Raw genomic sequence first — 8391 nt, forward strand, 5'->3', positions numbered from 1 at the left:
GTGAATTATTTCCACAATGGTTTTTGGATTCTGTAAGTTATAAGTGTTTTGTAATTGACAAATATAAATTGTAGTATTTAATTTTGTCAGACTAACATGTAAATGGTTTTGTATACTATTAGGTGAATAAATTGAAATCATCGAATTCCCCCACTTACAGTGATGAGTTATATAACTTGGCGTTCGGCCCAATTCGCGCTGAATTGTTCTCGGGTTGTAATGTTAACGGCGTCAAATTTTTGGGGGCCGCACGAGATGACAAGTTGTGTACGCAAAACAGCGGTGTCCATGTCCCAGGTGGAGGCGAAAGTACGGACATTGATTTCTATGGCAAACTGACAACTGTCGTGCAATTGCTTTACAAAGATCGATACCAAGTCATCATGTTTAAGTGTCGATGGTTCGATACCAACCCAAATAGGGCGGCAAGTGTTAAAATCGACCATGGAGTACTGTCTGTGAACATTAACAGAACTTGGTATGATGACGACCCGTACATTTTGGCAAACATGGCGTCCCAAATTGTGTATCTAGATGACCCTAAAGCCGGGAACGGGTGGAAAGTTGTGCAGAAGATGGATCATAGGAACGTGTATGATATACCAGAACTAGACCCAAGTGACAACGACGTCGACAATGTGGCTGACCAACGTTTAGAATCTTCAATGGAAAATGATGCGGAAACACTTCGAGATACAAATGTTATACAAGAACCGTTTCAAATAGAAGGAGTGTCTTCAGTCGAAATACCGATTCAGTCAATTACAATTGACCTCGGTGATCTTCCCCGATACGATGTTGCAGTGGGCCCTAGCAACGCCGATGATGCAGTTATAGAGGAGGAGGAGGAAGAAGATTGGGAGACCGAGAGTGATGATAGCGACGATAACGAAAGTTATTATAGTTCAGATGATGAATAATGAATTTATTTGTAAATTTATTATGTTAGTGTATTCATTTTGTGTAATACAAATCTTTGAATATATGTAGTTGTCCATATGTAGTTGTGTATTCATTCTCCATATTTCATCACAAACTTCATTGGAATGTCAATACTTTAGTCAATACTTTAGTCAATACTTATTACGACCCCATGCTTGTTGATTGGTTTTTATTTATTTATTTATTTATTCATGCCTTAAGGCCTCTTCAATTATTATTTTTTTCTGAAGGCCTCTTCGGTCGATTCAAATCTTAATTATCAATTTAGTTTGGTTTTGATGAAGAAATACAAAGCCTTTCCAAAAAATACAAAGCATAAAAAATGATGAATACAAAACCTTTCCAAAAAATACAAAGCATACACAATTTGAATTAAAGGGGGAGTTATGGAGCCAAATCCTTGAGCGACGAAGTATCTTTAGCGTCGCGCAAAAATACCATACGCGACGCATAAAAATGGGTCGCGTAAATTTTGCGCGACGAACAAACCTCGTCGCAATAGTTTTCGCGACGAATATATATGCGTCGCGTATGGTGTTTTTGCACGACGATAAGAAGTACTTCGTCGCGCAAATATATATTAGGTAACGTTATAGTATAATATATACACACATATATATTTCAAATTGGCGATCGAAGTAGTTCATTGTATTCATATGGAGTGTAGGACTGTTGGTGCAAAAAATCATCAACATCGGAGTTCAACTAACCGTTCAATCATCTCTTTTTATTTCGAACCGTCGAAAAGTTTTACCCCGTTCCTTAATCTCTGAATGTTTTTTTTGGCCGATTTTTCCTGTCCAAGATCTCGAAATGTAAAAAAACAATTTTGATGGCTGGATGACTGAAACTAGTTTTGTAGACTGCGCGTGCTATCAAAATCATATATTCACCAAAAACTCAAAATTTTGTTCATACATTTGTCAAAATATAACTTAACGTTTATGTGGTATCCCCTAGTGTAAAAATCTTAAATTGAAGATCAAATTCAGTCATTGTATTCATATAGGGTCAACAAATGTTGCTGAAAAAAATGATCAAAATCGGAATTAAAATGACCGTTAAATCATGACTTTTCATTTATAACCGTCGAAATATTTTGTCCCGTTTTCTGATATCTGAATGTTTGATTGTTTTGATTTTTGGCGTATACGATCTCCAAGTATAAAAAAAAAAAAGTTTGCCGGTTGGATCATTGAAACTATTTTAGGGTTTAGGGTTTAGGGCTAAGGGCTTAGGGTTTACATTTTAGGGTTAGGGTTTAGGGTTTAGGGTTAACATGCGCGACGGATTTTTTTGTTTCGTCGCGCCAAGTACGAATTAGATAAATGCGCGACGGACTTGTTTCCTTTCGTCGCGCAATGTGGGACACAAAGTCCACCCCTCCATCCCCTTTCAACACTTAGTGAAAATTTCAACCGAATTAAATTCTAAACTAGCGCGACGAATAAGACAGAAACGTCGCGCAATACCTCGACCCTCTGAACACTTAGCGAAAATTTCAACCGAATCACAATCTTGAACTCGCGCGACGAACAACACAGATTCGTTGCGCAAAGGCTGATATTGCGACGGTTACTACTTCGTCGCGCAAAAGGCAGAGACCCTTCAGTTTCAGTCTCCCGCTAAACCCTAAATCCCAAAACTTTGGCGGCCAGAATGTGTTTTGCGCGACGGATAAAGATCACCGCGTCGCGCAAAGGGTGATTTGCGCGACGCTTACTTCTTCGTCGCGCAAAAGGCAGAGACCCTTCAGTTTCAGTCTCCCGCTAAACCCTAAATCCCAAAATTTTGGCGGCCAGAATGTGTTTTGCGCGACGAACATAAATATGTCTATCGCGCAAGGTTATCCATGCGCGACGCTTTCTTGCTTCGTCGCGCACGGTAAACCCTAAATCCCAAAATTTTGGCGGCGAACAAAACCTTTGCGCGACGAATAAGATAGCGTCGTCGCGCAAGATTCATTAATGCCGTTTTGCGCGACGGAATTGTCGTCGCGCAAGATTCATTAAAACCATTTTGCGTGACGAATTTTCTCCTACGTCGCGCAAACTCGTTTAAATTTGCAGAAACGACCCGAGGCCTCCTTCTTCCCCATTTCTCTGGTTTTTCCTCCTTCCCTCAGCCGTCTCCCTCCGCCGTCACCTCAGCCACCTCCGCTCGTTCTGTGGCGTCCTTGCCGTCGCCGTCGCCACCGTAGCCTCCTTGCCGTCCCCGTCGCCAGCGTAGAACACAGAGCGTCACCGTCGCCACCGTAGCCTCGACGGGAACACTGCTGCGCCACTGCCACTGAAGCTTCTCTTTTCTCTGCGCCACTCCCGCTTCTGTTTTCTCTGCGCCACTGTAAGCCTCTATCTATTCTGTCCATTTAAGTATGTGTTAATTCTGTTTTTATTTTTGTATTTGTGTTATGGTGATTTCTGTCTGTTTTGATTTTGATTTTGATTTTGTATTTGTGTTATGATTTCTGTATGTTTGTTATGATTGATTGGCTGGATGGATATGTTACTGGTTAGCTGATGGTTGGTTAGGATTTTGTGAATTTTCGCTATAGGAAATAGGAATTAAAACCCTAGGTTTTGGCCGGTTTGGGAATTTCAAATCCGGCCACTTCCGGCCATTTTTCGGGGTAGGTCCGAGAACAAAAGTGGCTCCATTTAATGTTTTCAACCTAGGGTAGGAACCTTGGCCCTTAGTTTTTAGAATTTTTCGGTGAATTTTATCGCTTTGGACACCCACGCGCTGCCGGCGCGTGTGGTGGCGGGTGGGATACTGTGGCAGTGGGGCATTGGGTCCCGGAGCAATCCCCTGTTTGTCACGAGCGCGTAGGTTTGCTCGGATTTGAATTTGGTTGCCGTTTGAGTCTTGATCGGATATCGCCTATTGTGCGATTTCCAGGTTTGATATGTTCGGACCGTTGGATCGAACTGAAACTCACGTAGTTGTACCTTTGTGTTTCTAGGATCGTTTAGGATTCAACCGATCGTTGATCGGAGTCCCGGATACTCCGAAATTCCAAACCCTAGGTCATGCTATGCTTTTAATTAATTAGTTTAAATTCGGAACGAAATTATATGTGCAGATGTTAGATTTGATTAGGCGTGGTAGGTCGATGACGACTGCACCGAGTTCGGATCCCCCTGCTCAGGCGGCATCTTCTGCCACTGCTCCAGCTTTGCTGGACCACGTGGTGGTTGGTCACGAGGCGTCCCAGGCGCCTGCGTCATCTGCGTCATCCGTGGCGCAGCCACCTAGTGCTAGGCGGCGGCACCGGCCCACCGACACCATGGACACGACATCGACCGACGGTACTGGTGCCTCGGGATCACAGCCAGGTATAACTACACTTTTGTATTGTTAATTTTATTTTGAAATTTGACAATAAATATTATTTAACATTAATACCTTTTTTCTTTGCAGCGAAGAAGAACACCCGAGGACCGTGTCGTCAGCTGAAGACGGCGAAGGTCACCCGGGTGACCAACAGTCGTATCAGCATCGGATACGACGAGCGCCATCGGGCTGCACCGACGGCGGAGTTGCATAGCTCCTTGGCCCACGACATTGGCCACGTCGTGCGGACCCATTGCCCGATGCAATGGAAGTCTTGGAGGGTCATGCCTGACGAGATCAAGGCGGAGGTTCGCGGCCAGTTGTCGGTATGTACCTTACGTTTTCATTATTTGTCTTTAAAATTTTGTATATTTCTATTACTTAACGTATCTAATTAATTGATTGCAGACGAACTATAACTTGGAGGATCTCGACGAAGAGTCGTTGACGTACGTCAACAGACTCTTCGCTGAGAGGTACAAGCAGTGGAAAAGCGACTTGCACCACCATTTTCAGGCATATGATGATCCGCAAGTCGCTCTTCAGGAGGGTTGCCCGAAGGAGCTTGAGGGGCGGGAGGATAGTTGGGAGTGGCTCTGCGCTCATTTTCAAGCGCCCGAATTTGCGGTATTTTTTCAATTATATTTGTTTAATTATTACTTATTACTTATTAATGTTTATTTTATTTTTTTATTTCATTATTATTTAATTTTTTATATTTTAACTAATTCGTTTCATTTTTTGTATAACAGAATAAAGCCCAAGTGAATAAGGGTAATAGGAAGAAGAAGACCCTTCTCCACCATTCCGGCTCCAGACCCTTTTCGTATAGGATGGATGCACGGCGTCGGGTAATAATCACAAAATTTTTATTTCATTTTTAATATCATTTTTATGAATTTATTTTTTTCATACTAATATTTTTCTTCTCTTGTTCAATTTAGGAGGGGTCCAAGTTCCCAGAGATCGACGTCTTTGGTGACGTTTATGTTCGACCCGGGAATGAGTTGGCCGAGTCCCTTCATGTAAGTATTATTTAATTTTAATTCTTATGTTGCGCATTCAATTTATATGCATGTTTTAATTTATATTTTATGTTATGTTCAACAGACGACGATGGTGGAGAGGAGCCAGTTGGTTCTTCAGGAGTCCGCCTCCCAGCTTCCTCCCGAGACTCCGATCGAGTCTGTGGCTCCTCCACAGGATGCTGGATTTCAGATCTTGACGGAGGCGTTGGATCAGACTCTCGGGAGGAGGCCGGGGACATATTGTCGAGGGATGGGGAATGCCCGGCGGAGGGAACCTAGACCTCGTTCATCGGCGCAGTCAAACAGTCAGGTCACTGCTTTGACAGCACAGGTGGCCACTCTTCAGAGCCAGATGTCGGTCATTCTGCAGTCCCTCGCACAGTCCGGCATTCCAGTCCCGCATTTTGATGCGCCGACTTCCGAGCCCGTCCATCCCGCGCAGCCCCATCAGACCACTGCCCCGGTGAATGCCCAGCCCTCCGAGCCGCATACTGGCGACGACACGGTTGATTTTGATTCATTATTTGATTAGTGTATTTATTTTAATCATAAACATTTATTTTATAAAAAATTTTTATTCTAATTTATTTTTATTGCAATTTCATTGCTTAATCAATTAAAAAAAAACCAATTTTATTTAAAATACAAAATAAAAAAATTAGAAAAAATAAAAAAAATTATAATATTGTTTTAGCGCGACGGCAAATATTTCGTCGCGCAAACCCACCGTAACAAAAAAAATTTAAAATTGAATTTTTTTATTATTTTTAATTCTTGCGCGACGAAATTATGCGTCTCGCAAACAAGTTTTGCGCGACGAAAATATTCGTCGCGCTTCCATTACGGCGACGACAGTCGTTTCGTCGCGCAAATATATGAGCGACGAAGACTTTCTTATCGCGCGAATGGTTTTGCGGCGAACATCTACGTCTCCCTAACAATTTTTGCACGACGCATTTTTTTCGTCGCGCTATTCTTTTCGTCGCGCAAATATAAGTGCGCCGAATAAGTGTTCGTCGCGCAAATTTTATGCGACGAACAGTTGTTTCGTCTCCATACCGTTGGTGCAACGATGTTTTACACGTCGCACATTTTTGCGCGACGAAGGGTTTAGTATCGTCGCGCAAAGGCTTTCTTCACGATCTTCGCGCGACGGATTGGGCGCGACGAATTTTTTGTCGCGCTGTAGTTAGTGCGACTAAATGGGACTTTGCGCGACGTTCTTTCTTTCGTCGCGCAAAGGCTAAAATGTAGTAGTGTATCGCATTTTAGGAAATTTAGGAAAGATCAAAAATAAATTTGGGTCCATAAGATAAGGTTAGGAACAAGTTTAGAGGTGGTCCAAAGCTTTAGGATTTTGATTTAGGTAATTAAACAAATTTTGGAAATTTAAAACTCATTTCCAAAAGTCCAAAATTCATTTAAACTAATTAATTACTAATTAAAAGTAAATTTCGAAATTAAAAATAATTAAAAATAATTTTCCAAATTTAATTACTAATTTAAAAATCCACAAAATAATTTAAAATAATTAAACATAACTATTTACTAATTATTAAGTAATTTCAGAAATTAAATAAAATAATTAAACACTACTTAAACATTAAATAAAGATTAATTAAAGTCTAATTAATAATACAGAAATTAATAAAATATAAAGTAGTAATTAAATGCAAAATTAATCTAATTAAACTAAGTTAGGAAATTAAAAAAACTAATTTGAAAAATAATTAGTTATTTTCGGAATAATTAAATTAATTAATTAAAACGACTTAATTAAGCTAAAACAATAATAAAAACTAGTTAACTAATTTTAAATAGCTAAACTAATAACTAAGCTAAACTAAGATAATTAAACTAAACTAAACCACAATGAAAACTAATTAAAACAACTCAAAAGGAGAAACTTACCAAGGATGGAATGAGAAGCTTCAAGGGAGGAAATCAACTCCCAAAGGAAATTTGAGGAGATGGGAGGTCTAACTAGGGCTGTTGGATCTCAACCAAAAATCTAATTGGAGGGTCCATATTGGGTCAAAAACTGGAGAAAAACAACGAAGAATTGGCTGCAGCACGGAGGCACACGACATATCATACGGGAGGGATGGTCCAAATCGTTTGATGACGTTAGATAAACGACTGAAAACAAACCAAGTAAGCACGACCCGTTTGACAAACACACGAATCCTCAACCTAGTCAGCTTTTTATGTGGGTAATTAACGTTGTGCCACATCAGCACACAGTCAGGGTCTACCTCCAATCTCATAATGAAATGTCAGCACCTGTCAGAACACGTCAGTATCCTGTCAGCATCTCTCGTCCATCTGATCAGCTACGTCAACATGCCATCGACACTCCAAATCACGCCATGTGTCCAGCTGAAATAATTTTTATTTTCCAATTTTCTTATTTTCCAGAACTTCTAAAATCCACCAAAAATAGCTTCGAGCTCCGACGAATTCCTTGAAAATTCCAACGGCCTCGTCTCCACCTCTACTATTTTTTGTACCTTCACTTCTCCAAAATCCTTCAAAATATTTTCTGGAAAATTCTCCAACACTTAATATAAATCCAAATAAATACCAAAAATTCAAATGTAATTTCCAGAGATTCCAATCTTCACAATTTGAGTCCACAAATTTTCTTTTTCACACAAATCGCTCCAACTAAAAATACAAATTTTTCTAGGGGCTCATAGAGGGATCCCTTAAATAAATTTACAGAGAGCTTCCATTGAGGGATCCAACACCCTTGTAGGGTCCACTCCGCATCGCATTTCACTAATCCAAACTGTCTATTTTGTAGAATCATTCAAAGATCATTAGTACGAAAAATCACTTGAATTTGGATTCATTTGATCACTCAATTAGAAGATTATCGATATGTACTTTTTCTTGTAGCACTGTTTTAAGATTCTTCCTCTTTATCTTTAAGAGATTCAGTTACGTTTGTTAAGAACTTCCACAACAATTGCACACATCATTTAAAGAGACTAAATGTACCATACAAGTGTTCAAAAAATTAAAAAATATAAGGCAAGGGTAATAATGGTATTTCACACATCATTCAAATTTAAAAATATTACAG

The sequence above is a fragment of the Prunus dulcis genome, chromosome 2 (assembly GCF_902201215.1).
Source record: "Prunus dulcis chromosome 2, ALMONDv2, whole genome shotgun sequence".
Taxonomy (NCBI): domain Eukaryota; kingdom Viridiplantae; phylum Streptophyta; class Magnoliopsida; order Rosales; family Rosaceae; genus Prunus; species Prunus dulcis.